The sequence below is a fragment of the Gorilla gorilla genome, chromosome 16 (assembly GCF_029281585.2).
Source record: "Gorilla gorilla gorilla isolate KB3781 chromosome 16, NHGRI_mGorGor1-v2.1_pri, whole genome shotgun sequence".
Lineage (NCBI taxonomy): Eukaryota > Metazoa > Chordata > Mammalia > Primates > Hominidae > Gorilla > Gorilla gorilla.
This window is the reverse complement of record NC_073240.2, coordinates 21,264,031-21,281,932: the sequence shown is the minus strand read 5'-3', so window position 1 is coordinate 21,281,932 and position 17,902 is coordinate 21,264,031. Positions and strand designations below refer to the sequence as shown.

At 32.7% G+C, this 17,902-nt stretch overlaps 1 long non-coding RNA gene across 1 annotated transcript in view; it reads right to left on the bottom strand.

The window, feature by feature from the left end:
* Positions 1-963: 963 nt before the first annotated feature.
* LOC101138791 (uncharacterized) overlaps positions 964-17,902 on the bottom strand; it is a 38,994-nt gene continuing 22,055 nt past the window's right edge. The window contains exons 7-9 of the long non-coding RNA XR_010131106.1: positions 10,499-10,654; positions 8,787-8,955; positions 964-1,002 (exon numbers count right to left, since the gene is read on the bottom strand). This is a non-coding gene — a long non-coding RNA (uncharacterized lncRNA). The remainder of the gene's footprint in view (positions 1,003-8,786; positions 8,956-10,498; positions 10,655-17,902) is intronic.

Here is a 17,902-nt window from a genome sequence, read left to right as displayed (position 1 = left end):
GAATAATGGCTCAATTCTTATTCATATGTTCCTTGTCCATTTCTGTCACATCCCTTAATAGAGAAGATTTCAGAGAGCATTTAACCACAAGTTAGTTAAGTTCAATAAAAGTTAATATTAAGATGTGCAGAATTCACGTATGTTTATTGCGGCATTATTCACAATAGCAAAGACTTGGAACCAACCCAAATGTCCAACAATGATAGACTGGATTAAGAAAATGTGGCACATATACACCATGGAATACTATGCAGCCATAAAAAATGATGAGTTCATGTCCTTTGTAGGGACATGGATGAAATTGGAAACCATCATTCTCAGTAAACTATCACAAGAACAAAAAACCAAACATCGCATATTCTCACTCATAGGTGGGAATTGAACAATGAGATCACATGGACACAGGAAGGGGAATATCACACTCTGGGGACTGTTGTGGGGTGGGGGGAGGGGGGAGGGATAGCACTGGGAGATATACCTAATGCTAGATGACGAGTTAGTGGGTGCAGCGCACCAGCATGGCACATGTATACATATGTAACTAACCTGCACAATGTGCACATGTACCCTAAAACTTAAAGTATAATAAAAAAAAAAAAGACAAACCCCCAAATGTTTTAAATGGGCAAAAATATTTGAACAGACACTTCACAAAAGAGGATATGTAAATGGTCAAAAAGCACATGAAAAGATGTTCAACACCATTGGTCATCAGGGCAAAGAAAACTAGAACCACAATTAGATGCCTCTGTACACCACTTAAATGTCCAAATTAAAGAAAACAAGTTTTGGCAAAATTGTGGAGCAACTGAAATGCTCGTGTATTGCTGGTAGAAAAACAAAATGGCATAACCATCGCAGATAATTTGTTGGCAGTTTCTTACAAAGTTAAACATATACTTATTGATATGACAGTTCCATTCCAAGAGAAATGAAAACATAAGTCCACACAAAGACTTGTACCTGGGTGTTCATGGTAGCTCTATTCATAATTGCCAAAATCTGGAAACAAATCAAATGTCCATCAGCAATGGAATGGATATACAAATTGTGGTACACATGTACAATAGGAAACTACTCTGCAATGGAGAGAAATTAACCATTGACAAACATAAAAACATGGACAAACCTCAAAAACATTATGCTGAGCAAAAGAAGCCAGACACAAAAGACCTTTCAGCGCATGATTCCATTCATATGAAATCACAGAAAGGGTCAGTTGAAGGTGCAGAGACAAAAAGCAGATCTGCAGTTGCCTGGGGATGGGGTGGGAGGTTGACTGCAAAGACGCATAAGGAAATTTGGCGGTAGATGAGGAGTGATGGAAATATTCTATGACTTGATTTGTGTATTAGTTTCATAAGTTATATATTTGAACCCAACAGTATCTGAGATAGGTCTCAGTCAATCTAGAGAGTTTATTTTGCCAAGGTTAAGGATGCATCCGTGACCCAGCCTCAGGAGGTCCTGACAACCTGTGCTGAAGGTAGTCAACATACAGCTTGCTTTTATTCATCTTAGGGAGACATAATACATCAATCAATGCATGTAAGGTTTACATTGGTTCAATCTGCAAAGGTGGGGGAACTTGAAGCAGGGAGCTTCCAGGTTACAAGGTAGATTATTATCAACAGGAAGGAATGTCTGGGTTATGATAAGCGGTTGTGGAGACCAAGGTTTTATCTTGTAGATGAAGCCTCCAGGTAGCAAGCTTCAGAGGGAATAGATTGTCAAAGTTTCCTATCAGACATAAGGTCTGTGTTGATGTTAATGCTGGTCAGCTTTTCCTGAATTCCAAAAGGGAGAAGGGTAAACTGGGGCATGTCCAACCTTCCCTTCCATCATGACCTGAACTAGTTTTTTCAGGTTAACTTTGGAATGCTCTTGGCCAAGAAGAGGGGTCCATTCAGATGGTTGGGGGGCTTAGAATTTTATTTTTGGTTTACAGTGAAGACTTATCAAGCTATACACTTAAATGAGTATGTTGTTAAATGTAAACTATACCTAAATAAAGATTATTTTAAAAGAAATTAATGCAAAAAAAAAAAAGATGTGCAGAATTTTGGAAGCAATTCATTAATTAAAGGTAGCTATTACTAATTTAACAATAATAATTTCAAAACATGCCAGAAATTCCTTTCTACCTATATACTGTAATTCTAAATTATATAAAATTATTTTACTTTTAGTATGAGCTGTTTCAGAAAAAGTAGCATAAATGCCCTCAGTGATATAATTTCTTTTTGTGATGGCTGGGGACCATCTAGAACAAAACAGAAAAAAAGTAAAAATAAAAAATACAAGATATTAAATAAGCTTAATGCAGTTATGTTGGGATACTATGGCATTCTTGAATAATTATATTTATTAAAATTACAATATTTATATTAATGGTATAAAAATTTTAATAATATATGGGTATCCAAAAATTAACTTTCAAATTTTTGGCAATTTCAAATTATTTACTGAATGTCTGATTTTGTGGAAAAAAGAATTGTTTAAAAAGTTCTAACATATTAGTATGCATTTATAAATGTATAATCCCCCAGTATTTACATTAATACCTGAATACATTTTTCTGTTTTTATTACATTAATAGGCTTCCCAATATGTTTTCCATTCTCAATTAAACTTGTCTTCATTTAAGGACTAGCTCCATTTTCACCCTGCACATTATTTAACAAAGCTCAGAAAAAGTGACACTCTTTTAATTATTTGTTTTGCAGCCTATTTCTTCTATGTCACTTGTATAAAGAAAATACATATTATGGTGGGCATTTAATAAATGCTGCATCAATAAGTGAAAATGAGCATAAAATGTTCAAATGTACATATCAGTTCTATCATAATGTAGAAATTTTAAAGTAATTTCAAAATATCTACTAATAAAAATGAAAATATAAAGTAATATATGTAATATGCATAATATACAATAAAGTATACTTTTAAGAAATGTAGCTAGATTCATAAAAATCCTTTAACATTAAGCCTTTCTTGTAGCAGCTAGTATTTATCTACTGCTTTAAAAAATTTTTTTAAATTTTACTATTATTATACTTTAAGTTTCAGGGTACATGTGCCCTTCATACACAATTTATAGCATCTGCTTATTCACTTAATATTTACATGAAGATTACATCTGCAAGCAAGTTATTATCCAAAAAATCCATCCTGCCTATTAGAATAAAAGAAATATCTTCCCTATTTCCCAGACTGCTCTCCACCTTTTATTGGCCCACTCCCATCAAGATGCACAGAGTACTCTTCCCCTTCTATTGACATTTGGTATTACTTAAAAAAAAAACTTTCCATTGTAAAATATTGCCTACGTACAGAAAACATACATGAACAACTTAATGAATTATCATAAAATGAACACCTGTATAAACAGTTCTTTGACCAAGAAATTGAACACTGACAGTAGCCTGACAGGGAAACCCGTCAACTATTGGTATGCTGGTAAAGGAATTATCTGCAGAGTGGAGGGATGAGGTCCTGATTTTGAGCATTTACTATTTCTGATTTCTATCATATTAATAATAATCTGATTTCAAGTTCAAGCTACCAATGGTTTAACAACCAGCTCATAAAATTCCTGAATATCTAACAACTGATTGTGTTCCCATCCTGCCCTGCATGCCAAAGCCCTCACCATGCTCCAGACCTCAGCTCTTTGCCACATTCCCGTTCCTGATCACATCCCCACTCTATCCAAGAAAAGACAGATTCCGTCTTAGTAATAATTTCTGTAATCTTACTTCTATTTCTGCCACCACTTAATAAAATTGGACAAGTTTTGTAACATCTCTGTACCTAAGGTTTGTTTTCTTCTTTATTGTTAGGGTAAGAATAATAATACTGCTTGTCATAGGACATCTTGTGAGGATTAAATGGATCAACATATGTAAAGGAATTAGACTAGTACCAGGTCCATTTTAATCATAAGCACTCAAATGTTAGCAATAATTACTTTTATTGTATACTGCACAATACAAACAGCATGTTGCAAAGAAATATATATATATGTGTGCTTTGTGTATGATATAAATCCATTTCTGCAAAACAAAATACAAACCGATTTATCTAACAAATATAAAACTCAATGAAAAAACAAATCCCAAAATACTATTTATGTAAAATAAAATATAGAAGCTAAACAATAAATTAATACATACATAGCAAAACAGTAAAGCATAGTAAAAAATAATAAGCACCGAAGTAAAGAAAAGAAATAACGTAAAATTTGGGAGGGAGTGATTTCTATGACGGGGAACAGAAAAGAGATGTGGCCACGCAATAGAATATTCAGACTCACTGGTAATGTTCTGTTTCTTAGGCTTAGTGATGTTTAAATAGGGTTCATTTTATATTTATTTCATATTTATAACATGTTTATATATTACACATTAGTGTAATTATACCACTTTGTGTATTATACCACTAGTGTAATTATACCAGTGTAATCAGTGGTAATTATACCACTTTGTGTTCGTGATGTATTCAAAATAAAGCTTTGAAACACCTATGTGTATACATGAGTAAGTTCATGTTTGCATGAGCAGACAAAAAGCAGTAGAAGGACATGCAAGACCGGCAACATTGGCTACCTAGGAGAGTAGTAACTTTTTATTCATAAACCTTTGTATTATTTCACTTGCTACCATGAATATGTATTACCTGTCCTATAATATTTTTAATATATCTCAATGTTTTTACAGCTAACTATATATAATAATAATTTAAGAGACAAAAGTGTTAAGTAAAAAAAAATCCTACTTCTCAAGGTGAGTGCCTACACATGAATAGTTCTACGAAAACTAGTGTAGTGCAAATTATCTTTAGAGTGTCCTTAAAAGAAAGCGTTTGTTTAAAATGGTATTGAAAAATGCTGTCATTTAGAAAACTACATACTTCAAGTCAGAACCTTACATTCTACTATATAACAAAATTAATTTCAAAGTATTAAAATGTTAAAGTAATAATTTAAATGATAAAAGTAAGTGTGCTCATTCCACTTTCCTGTCACTTTCACTTAAAATATAGGTACTGGTTCTCTTCCTTTCCCTCTCTTTGATGTAGCTAGAGCCAGTGAGGCCTCAGGGACACGGATTCTATGGAGGGAGCAGAGGCCCTGGTGATACCCAGGGTCTTATAGAGCCAAAGAGGCAAGTGAGTCTGGAAGGACTTTCAGGGTCAGGGCCAAGGAGCCAGTAGAGGTCAGGAGGGTGGCCAGCGCCAAAGAAACAACTGGGGCTGAGGAGACAACAAGGACCATTAAGAATCAAATCTGAGGGTATGGTTAGAGATGACTAGCAATGTTAAAGCTGAGAAGGTTATGGCATGTGTATGAAAACACTGGTTTTGTAAAGTAGAATAAGAAAATATATAAATACATTAAAGACAATAGGAGCAAGACTTCTCACTGTTGAAGAAGAAAGCTACACATTTAAGAAGTTTGAGGCTAGGTCAAGCCATGTGACTTTGGACTGGAATTGAAGGTACTGCTGTGAACTCATGGTTTTAATATAGATAAATCAGTTAAGATGTACCTATATACATAGATACAAACATCATTTCCTAGATCTGTCCACTAAGAGTACGTAGAAGCAACGACATTCAAAAACCAAGAAGCACACCTCACATCCAGATCTTGGTTTCTAAAAACCATATCCACCAAGCAAACCAGGGCTTCTTGGAAAAATGGCTGATTTCAGGGCTGGGATAAGGGAAGTGTAAGAAAAGTCAAAAACATCTTGTTTCAGAAAGTAATAAAGTATTATAATCTTAGGGGCATTTGTCCCATAATCCATGTGAAGGGTCCTACTGGCCAAATCTCAAGCATCAAAATAATGATACAACCCAGGAGACAGATAAACCACAGCCCTAGGACTAAACCCATCAGGCCACTTGTTTTTGTAAGTTTCACTGGAACAAGCCACACCTATTCATTTACATACAGTCTGTGGTTATTTCTGCGATACAATGTCAGAGCTAACTATGTGCAACAGAGACCTTATGGCTCCCTAAGCCTAAAACACTATCTGGCCCTTTGCAAAGAAAGTATGCCAACTGTTGATATAACACATTGAATACATGAGTCCATACAGATATAAAAGATGATAGACAGGTAGACAGATAGGTAGATACATAGATATAGATAGATAGATAGATAGAGTGCAGTAGTAAAACAAGTTCTTCCTTCCAGTAGATATGCCAACTTAATAAATGTCTTAGAAAACATCATTTGTCAGTCATCACAATAAAGATAATTTTTAGTAAGAATCATCAGCGCACTAAAACAAGCAGGTGAAATTTTGTTGAAGAACAGGATATTTATATAGTTTCAATGTATTTATCCATCAAATACTTATTAATTACCAAAGAGAAAGGAGTGATTTTTATAATGAAGAAACCTGGAAGATAATACCTTAATCAAATGTTTAAAGTTGACATCACTTGTAAAAGCACAACTCAACATCATGCGTCTCCTTGACATGATACAAGGAGAGAGACACAATATGACCTCTGTGTTATTTCTTGTAAAAATGAAAAACCTGAATCATCATGAATAGAAAATTCAAATTTAAGGGTATTTGAAAAAATAACTGGTCTGTATTCTTCAAAAATGTCAAGGTCCTGAAAGACAAGGAAATAGTAAAAAACTACTCTACACTGAAGAACATTAAAAGTAACAAGGCAACTAAGCACAACATATGGTCCTCAACAGACTTAGGACAAAAGAAGTTTTTTCCTAGAAAGGACTTTATTAGTGTAATTAGTGAAATTTGAGTGGGGTCTTTGAATTAGACGATAGTATTGTATTAATGCTAACTTCCTGATATTAATGGGTATCCTTTGGTTATTTAACAAAGTGCCTTTACCTTTCAGGAAATACACAATAAAGTATTTAGAGGTGAGAGGGTATCATGTCCACAATTTATTATCAATTGATTCAGAAAAAAATATGGGTATGTGTTTGTAGGTGTGTTTATCTATATATAAAAAGAGCATGAGAGAATAGTAAAGCCTAAAGTGGTAAGATGTAAAATATTGAGAATCTAGTGAGGGACATATGAGAATTCTTTCTGCAGTGTTTGCAACTTTGTAACTTTTCTGTAAATTAGAAATTAATATTTTAAGGCAGAAATTATTATGTGTGAATATATGATTTGTTTAGACTAGAGAAAACTCCATCATAGAGTAGCATTTAAGAACGAGGTCTCTGAGTCAGATAGATATGATTCAGATTTTGGCGCTCTTTGGTTTGCACCAACTTTCAGTTTCCTAATCTTTAAAATGAGGATGATATCAAAAACAAAGTTACATATAGATGCAGTCTTATGTATGGATATGAATGTCTATTTATCTATAATTATATTATATATATATATAACTAAACAAATTAACATGTAGAGTGCTTGGCAGAAAATTCCAATAAATTTTAGGCATTACCAACTTAAAAGCAATGGAAGAAGCCATAGAAGGAGAAAATAACAGATCTGAATATAAATAACTTCTAAAGCCCCATTAATAAAATAAAAAGAGATAAAAGTAAGCTTATATAAATATTAAAATAGTAAACTGGGAGGCCGAGTTGGGCAGATCACGAGGTCAGGAGATTGAGACCATCCTGGCTAATACGGTGAAACCCCTCTACTAAAAATACAAAAAATTAGCCAGGCGTGGTGGCGGGGGCCTCTAGTCCCAGCTACTTGGGAGGCTGAGGTAGCAGAATGGCATGAACCCGGGAGGCAGAGCTTGCAATGAGCCCAGATAGCACCACTGCACTCCAGCCTGGGTGACAGAGGGAGACTCCAATTCAAAAAAAAAAAAAAAAAAAAAACATTGGAAACTGCTATTTTTCCTTATCAAAGGGATTATTATAAAACTATAATATTCAGCGTTATTGTGAGCACGCTAAAGGAAGTACTGTAACATTCTACTGGTAAAACTAAAATAATATGACATTCCTGAAAAAAATTTAAAATATTTGTCATTAGCCCCTTTTTCAGTAATTTTAAACAAATCAAAGATGGAGGTAAACACATATATATATGAGAGAATCCTCTAATATGTATAAAATCAAAACTTTAGAAACAATGTGAATGGTACATCCCCTTACATTACTACATTGAGCTGAGAAAAGGACAAGATAGAAAAATTGAGAAAATCTCAATTTATAATTAAAAAGTTTAAATATTTTTATATATGTATGCAATGAGAAACACTGGAAGAAAACATGCCAAAATCGTATCAGTAATTATTCTTGGGGTTTGGGCCATAAACATATATTTTCTTCTGTATTATTTATTTTCTTTTTTTTGTATAATTAGAAAAACTGGCTATATTTTCAAAACAAAAAAGAAATCACAGTGAAGAATTAAATTAGTTTCCACTACAGTCAGAACAAAGGATAAATCTGGAATAAAAATATGAAAACATGTAACAATCTGAAAATGTTGAAAGCAACTGATGTACTAGAACACACCAGTTATAACTAATATCATTTAACTGTTTTTAATATTATAAATGTGTCTTCCTGAATGAAAAAAGGCAGACAGGCTAAAATAAAGACTATTGTTGCTTTTTACCTGATTTTATTCCAAAATAATTTAATATTGAAAAGCCCTAAACTTCTTTACCACAAACAATTCTCAATATGCCAGTTTGCTACATAAGAAAACATTTCAGTGATTTCATAGTCATGTACACTGCTCACTGTAACAGTACTCAGAATACAGAATATTCATAGGCAAATGTAAATACAGTGGAAGTGTTATACATACCTAATCCTTTAGGTGTAATGCCACTACTGTCAGCAGGATTAATAACCCAGTAGTAATATTTTAAGGTGTGCATTATCTTTAATACTGTTCCTATTCTGCGTATGGTGGTGTAGATGGTAGCAGTTCCAATAAATTCAGCAGACAAACATGTATATAGGCAAAGTTGAACCTAATACAGAATATTAAGAGATCATTAAAATGAACTTAAAATGCCTCAAGTGCTTATATTATAAATATACATTGTTTTAATTTAAACGCAAATTAGTAAAGGCCAAGAAATGATCATTTATTAAGAGGTTAAAAATAACTTTCTTCTTCAATATTATTTATATTTTAAAAATATATAGCCAGGCGCGGTGGCTCAGGCCTGTAATCCCAGCACTTTGGGAGGCTGAGGCGGGTGCATCACCTGAGGTCGGGAGTTTGAAACCAGCCTGACCAACATGGAGAAACTCCATCTCTACTAAAAATACAAAAAAATTAGCCAGGCATGGTGGCACATGCCTGTAATCCCAGCTACTCGGGAGGCTGAGGGAGGAGAATGGGCTGAACCAGGGAAGCGGAGATTGCGGTGAGCCGAGATCGCGCCATTGCACTCCAGCCTGGGCAATGAGAGTGAAACTCCGTCTCAAAAAAAAAAAAAAAATTATATATATATATATATATATATATATATATATATATATATATATACACACACACACACACACATACATATATATACATACATATATATACACACACACATACACCCACACATAAAATCTGCAATTAACGTTTTCTAATAAACTTATAATAAAGGTAGTCTAACAGCTGTGGCAATTAAATAATTTTAAAATGATTAAATTATTGAAATTAATCTGATAAAAAGATTAATATTTTAAAAGTCAACTAAAGCTCTTAAAGTATATTTCAGTAGCTTTCAGTGTATAAATTTCTTCATAGCAACAGAACATCAGTCAGCTAAAGCCTATCTGAAAACCTATATATTTTTGTCATATATCCTAAAAGTTCATGCAATATCAAATTCTCCTCCCCTGTGGCCATAATATATACAGTTCGCTTTCACAATCTGACCATGTGAGCACAGAGATGGCATGTCAGACATCTTGCTTAAAAGAGTTCTCAAAATTAAGATTTGGGCTTAGGCAATAATTAATAACTCAGGGAGATATTATTAAACTGTAAAAGATAGCTCAAAATCAAAACATCCCTCATTATTGACTTCCACTAAGACTAAATTCTGGTATACAAAATAATAAGAATTTTCTGTTATTACCTGGAAAAATATTTATTTCATGTATATATTTATTTTTAAGTGAGTATTATTTACATGTAATGATATAAATTCTGCCTTCAAAATGAAAGCGATTTTCCAGCAAAATGATTACAGTCATAATACAATTAGTTATCTGTTCTCTTTCCTAGTCTTTCAAAAATTGGTATAGCAAATTCTCTTCATTGGAAAAGTATGTATCACATCTAAAGATGTTAGAATGCAGTGTTACACAAAGATTCTGTTTTACCTATAGTTTCATTTATTTTACTACTTATAAATATTTTGATCTCCTGATACTGCCTAACACAATTACTGCAGATTAACTATAAAATAAGCTAAAATGTTCAAATGTTTTCCACTGGATACTTTAGATCCAGCAACTATAATGTATAACATTACACTAAAACAAACTGAATAAGTATAAAACTCATACCTTTGCAGGTGTATGTATCCAGATGGCTGGGTTAATAAACAAAATATGATCACAAAGCTGCTTCAGCAAAGGTGCTCCATGAGATAAACCACCAAGGTATTTTGCAAAAGATAAAAATTGCTCCAAGACAGGTCTAGTTACATGAACTCTTGATGACTAAGAAAGAAAACAGAAATTCTAGCTTGAAATATCCAGAATATTAAATTGTATAATTTCTGACTTAGCATAAGCACACATGAATTTTTCATATGCTATCACTAATAAATATGAAATACACATTTATATTATTTGCTATTAAAATATAATTTTATTAAGAGATCTAAAATTTTAGCTATTTCTTTGAGTGATAGCTTGTTATTTGAAGCCTAATCTAAGACAATTACAGATAAATAATTCAAGTTAAATAATGCTACTATTAGCTAAAGCTAAAGAAATGAAATGTTATAAGAATGGCTTCATTTCATTTTTTGTAGAAATTGACATATAAGAAGAAATCTTAGACATATAAATAGAGATCGTTTAAAACATGTAAAAATATTGCTTAAAAATATGTAAAATATTGCTTAAAATATTATTTCCTTGGTCTGCTCTTCATAAATACCGTATCCCTGGATGATATATTATGCTTTCACAGCTTCATATAACACTATGTCTATGCTGAGTACTCGCTTCAACAATTTTCAACTGCTATCACCATATACCTATTACCAATGGTATTTAAACAACAGACTCTCCAAAATTGAAACCAAACCTTAAAGCTGCACCATCTCATACAGTAGCCAGAAGCCCTATGTGGCAACTGAGCTGCTGGAATGTTGCAATTGAAAGTGAGATGTGTTGTGAGTATGAAAACACTGGGTTTTTCCAGCTCAGAATATTTTTAAAAATCGTATTTTCTTATTGAATAGATGTTGAAATAATATTTTGCATATTATCAAAATAAAATACTAAAGACATTATTAAGATTAATACAACCTGTAATTTTTTACTGGAAAATATTAAATTGCACCTGAGGTTTGAATTGTATTTTAATTGGACAATGCTATCCTAGAATACAATTTCAGATAAAAATGCTGTAATATTAAAAAATGCTCTTCACAAAAGCTGATAATTCAAACTCAAACATCAAAAAATATATCTTCCGACACAAATCTTTTCTTCCTCATCTGGTGATACAGTTTTGTAGTATCACCATCCTTTCAGTCACAGGGTAAAGAATCATCTACCACTCAACCCTAAAGCACACATCACACAACACATCTTTCCTTCCTATTCTTCACCGACTGAAGTCTGAATCAGTTTAAGACGATCAAAATTTAAAAGGGATGAAACTGTCTTACCAATTTTACCTCCCATATGATTTAGCTACATTTCTCATGATCATAAGGACAACTCAGTAAATTTGACTTAAGCACATCATGAATTTTCACACTTCTACATAAAAGGTCACAAACTAAAATGATTGCAAATAACTAACAACAACGTGTAAACCAGAGTAGGAGACAAAAAAGAGTGGTGAGGACCAAAACTAAACCTCTTTGTTGAGTCCCACAGAATATTACTGTGGGCCAGTTTCACCCACAGGACACGTTTCCTTCCCCTGCTTTCTCCCTCTTGCTCCCCCAGTTTGTAACACCCTTGCATACATTTCCTTTACCTTAAAGGTAGAGCTCAAGACTTTTATTTTAGTCATTTAGAAAATATACATGCTGATTGCTCACTGTTAGTCAAATACGCTCCCTGGCACTGTCAAAAAAGCAGCTAACAAAATTGAAGTAAAAACTCTGTCTCACAGAACATATTCTAAGAGATGATAAGGCAGGAACACACAGTAAATAAAATAAAAAGGTACAATATGTAACATGTTAGAGGTTACTAAGTTCAATGAAAGAAACTATGGAGCAGATAAAACATTTGTAGAAGGATGGTGAACAGGTTTTACTAAGAAGGGGGCATTTAATTGGTTCAAATTATTATAAGGTTACAAATAATTTAGTATTAATATAATAGAATTCTTTGACAAAATTACCAATGGTGCTTACATAAGCAATAGCCTACAAAATTCAAAGCAAACCTTAGTACATAATTTTCACTGAAAATTTTAAGAAAGATGGTGGAAATTAATCTAAATAAATAGCTGAGTTAATAAAGGAGGGGAACCAAAACAAACATTTGAGTTTAAAAAGTAAAGATTGAGTATTCATATTTAAAGGAGTATCAGTGAAAATAACATAGTACTTTAAAAATATTTTATTTGTAAAGGAATAAAACTAAAATAAGAGATCAATAGTTATTTAAAACTTCAGCCAGCTCCTTCACTAAATATAATTTCACATAGCTTATCTTATACATTCTATTTTTATTCAGTAGTAATGATTTCAAGAACATGATCTGATAACATTCTACTCACACTTAAAACTCTAAAATAAAATACAGTCAGATCCTGTTAATAGATAAACGCACTATGTGACCAGACTGTAGCTCATAAAAATTATTCATCATGTCCTTATAAAGAACATTAACCTGTATTATAAAATCAGGCTGACCATTATAAACATATCCACTTGATGAATTCATAATATAGAAACAAGTTTGGAACTTGGACCATGATATTAAAAGGTATACTAAAAGCATCACAAGGCCTTCCACATTACTTAAAAAAAAATGGGGGGGCCTGCTGTTTCCACATACCAATTAATGCTGTTGGGTGGCAGATTTTCATTCTAAAATTATTCTTTAGAAAATATTTTACTGTGTCTTTTTATTGATCTCCTCAAAATCCTACTATTCTGGATTATAAATAGTGTATAAATGTACAAATGAATATTCTCTTCAACAGCATGTTACCTTTACCTCTTAGAAGTACTTATTCCTCCTTCCTTGTATTATTGTTAGTAAAAAAAAAATCTCTTTCGTAATATAAGAAAGAATATTATCTTATTCATCTTTTATCTTCCTGATCCCTACCCTAATTTCTCAGGGAACATTTAACTGAATTAATGTCAAATTCAAAAATAAAGTAAGAATAGAATAGGTAGGAAAAAACACAGCCTGGGAAGAGAAGAAAGAAGACTCTAACTCTGCTTTTAAATGTATTTCGTTTGATTAACAGTTTCAAAATATTTTTATATTTTGGTATTTGTTTTCATTTTCTCAAGTAAAACTACTTTAAAAACAGATCTATACTTGGATAATTTATAGTTACAAATCTGTAACCTTTAGATGGAACAATTTAAATCTCATAGAAAATGTAAGCCCTGGAATTTGATCTATATATTAATTTTATGTGGTGACAGAATACATAATTTTTAAGAAGTACTATAATGTGACATGGCTAACCATATTTGGAAATAATACCTGAGAAGTTATAAAAATAGTTGCATTATAGCATCCACTCCAGAATTAACTAAACCAAATAGGAGCACTGGCGGTTACAAAGAGAAACTTCTGTTCAATAAAGAGAGATTGTTCCAACATTTAGATTAGCCTATAATGGAATAGGTTATCAGAAATGTTCGTTTTTATTGTAGAAAGCATTATACATACACACACATATACCCATAACATGTATGATTATATATTCAATAAATTGTGTAAAACGATTTTAATTGTAGAGGTACACCATAGTCTATTATCCATTCTGCTCCTCCCAGGACTCCAAGGTTGTGCTCCAAATAGCCTAATCCAACCAGATTAATCATTTGTTGTTGTTTTGGTGGAGTGATGGGGAGGGTGGCAGGCAATGATTAGTTCAGAGACTCAGTATCAAAGTGTTGCATAGCAACAATTGATTCAAAAGAAGGCCAGCCAAGCTCTAAGCTAACCAATCAAATTGGAGAGAAGAATCTTGCGCAGTAATTGACAGAAAGGAGCTTGCTTTCTTCACCTGGATGTGAAGGTCTATAGCACTAATTCTCTCTGGCAGCCTTGTGACCTCAAACAGTATCAGCTTTAGCATAAAATCAACACTGTAGCTGGTACAGCAGAGATATAGATAAAACCTGGGTCTCTGATGACATTATTGAGACTCAGATAACCCAGCCCTGAAACACAATTTATGTTTGCTGCCTTTCCAACCTCCCTGTCCTGTTTTAATGCTTGGGACGCTCCCTTGCCTACTGGTTTCCAGTTGAGTTTGACTAATTGAAGACATTAGCAAGAAATTAAGGGACAGAAAGAAAATGAAGTTGGGTATACATTTTCCAGATTTTACCCCTTCAGTACACTTACACTATACTCCTTTCTCGAAGACCACAGTCCCATCAGGTACCCTTCTTCTACAGCTACAATAACTTTGTCTTTGGGTTATGCTAAACACTTATTCCCCTCATCTCTTCAAATCTTCCCAAGCTCCCTGCTTTCAACTTTTTAAATACCCTTGCATTAAACTCTTCTCAAAAACCTAGGTTGAGTACGCCCTCTGTTTCCTGCCAAGAATATAACTGATATGCCATCTAACACTAGACTTTGTTACATTAGTTAGTATATTTCCTTAATGTTTAAGATACTTTGAATCAAATTTTCTACTAACCACAATCAAAAATATCCTATTGAATATACTGGATAACCTCTAAGTTTTCCACAAGATCATATTTTGGCAGAACAAAACAAAAACGCCTTAAAATTTTTTCATGGAACAGTAAAATTGTTATTAATAAAAGGCCTCGCATATACTATCTTCCTAAGATATCTTCTATGACAAGGAGATATAAAAGCTAAGTGGCAGTTAACCAGTAACCTGTTATTAAGTTAAGAAATTAAAAAATCAAACTTCTATTACCAATACTATTAATACTAACCTGGCCACTGATTATTTAAAAATAACACAATATGAGCATTCCTCTGAGAAAGGTAAAAAAGTTACTGTTTCTTAGGTAATCAGACAAGCATGCAAGGACTTTTCATATACTCAATTCAACAACTATTTACTGAGCCCAGCACTGTTCTAGGTGCTGAAGATACAACAATAAGGGGAGACAAAAAAGAATAAAAAAATATATAGATACATATATATACATACACATACATATATATATGTATATATTGCCCCTTCTTTCATGAAGCCTACATTCTAGCAGGAGGAGGCAGAAAATTGGTAAAAAATATAAAACACGCCAGAATGGTGCTGTAAAATTAGCAGAGTAGGTAAACACTGATGGTTATGGAAGGGATACTAATTTATTTAGAATGATCGGAGAATATTTCTGTGATAAGGCATCATACAAGCAAAATCCTGAATGAAGCATAGAATCAAATTCTGTGAGTATCTGAAGAAAAAGTGATGGAAACAATGGGGGAAGTAAATGCAAAAGTCCTTGGGTAAATTCTTATCATTTTAGTTCTTAAGGGAAAGGCAAAAAGACCTTTGCCTAAAACAGAGAAAGCAAGAGAGTGGGGAGAGATGATGTGAGGTATAAGGCTTATGACTTCATTATGAGAAGGATGAAGACTTGAATAAGATTTGGCACATTTTAGGACAACTAGTCTAACTGCAAGTGAAAAACGGACTGTAGGTAACCAATGGTGAAGGATGATCATGGTTTGAACTAAAATGGTATCAACGGACATAGTAAGGAGTTGAGAAATAAAGAGGAAGTAGTAATTGATTCTGGATATGTTTTGAGAGTAAAACAACATAATTTCCTGAGAGTCTGGATCTAGAGTGCAACAAAAGTAGAGTCAAAAACAATTAACTTTTTGGTTTCAACCACTTGTTGAATGGTAATGCCACTAAATAAGACAAACAACTCTGAAGGATGAAAAATTTGAGAGAAAAATCAGTTTGGATAATTTAGTCAAGAAGATTACTAGAAATCCAAGTGGAACTAAAAATAGAAACAATTGAGGGTTATTAGTATTTACAGGATCACGGGAGCTGTAGAAGTGGATAATCTCAATCAGAGTAAGGTACTGTGTAGATGGAAAAGTGAAACGCTTTCCAGGATTAATCACTGGGAAAGAACAGTCATCAGAATTTAGAAAGATGAAGCAGAACTAATGAGAGAGAATAAGTAAGAGAAAAAGCAAACCATGGCAAAACACAATGCAAGAAAGCATTTCAAGAAGGAAAGACTGTTCAACCGAAATATTCACAGGTCGAATAAGATAAGGACTGAGAAATAATCCCGGGACAGACTATGAAGGCCACTGGTGACAAAGACATGAGCCATCTTAAAGGACATGGAAGAATGAAAGACAGGTTGGAATAGGAGTAGATTTAGGAGTAAGCGAGTGCCCAGGAATATAAGGAAGGTTTAAAATCTGAAAAATAATCAATGTAATTCACTAAGAAAAATGAGAAACATCATACTCATCTCAAATACTGCAGGAAAGATGTTTGATAAAATCCTGTTTATAATAAAGAAAACTCTTAGAAAAATAGAAATAGATAATTCCTTAATTTAACTAAAAAATCTACAAAAACTAATTATTAAAAATATCATACTTAGTGGCTAATTATTAACAGCATTGCCCATGAGATCAGGAATAAGACAGGGATGGCCACTATCACAACTTTTATTCAACACTGTACTGGCAGTCTTTAGGTGGCATAACAAGGCAAGGAAAAAAATAAATAAATAAATATTAGAAAGGAAAAAAAAACTATCATTCTCTGATGTTATTATTGTCTACAAAATTTTTTTTGAAAAAATCTACAAATGACTAGATTTAATAGAGGAATAGAAAGATTGGTATATAAAAGTTCAACATAAATATCAATTATAATTCTATGTACCAGTAACAAATTAAAAATCAAAACTTTTAATTGCTTCTTGGCCTTTTGGGTAAAATCAAGTGCAAAGAATTAAAATTTTAAGGGCATCAAATAATATCAAATATCTGGAAATAAATCCATCAAAAAGACAGAAACTGTTCTATACAGAAAACTACAAAAGAAAATCTAAATTAATAAAAGAATATACCAAGTATATGACTTGAAAGATTCAGTATGGAAAGATGTCAATATAATACAATAAAAATCCTCATGTTTTTTGGTGGAAGTTGATAAGCTGACATATATTGAAATGCAAAGACCCAGAAATGGGCAAGGCAATCGTCAAGAACAACAGTAAAGCTAGATGACATACTCTTCAATATCAGGCCGCACTAAAAAGCTATACAAATTAAAATACTGTTGGAATATTACTTAGCAATAAAAAGGAATGAAAAAAATATGCTATAACATGGATGCACACTGAAAACATTCTGCTAAGCAAAATGGACCAAATACAAAAAGACAAATATTGTATGATCCCACTTACATGAAATATTTAGAATAAGCAATTCATAAAGCCAAAAAGTGAATTATGGATTGACTAGGGGTGGGAATCATGAAGAGATATAGGGAAAATTGGTAAAGGAAATGAATAACAAAGAAGATAAAATATTCATTTTCCATAATTA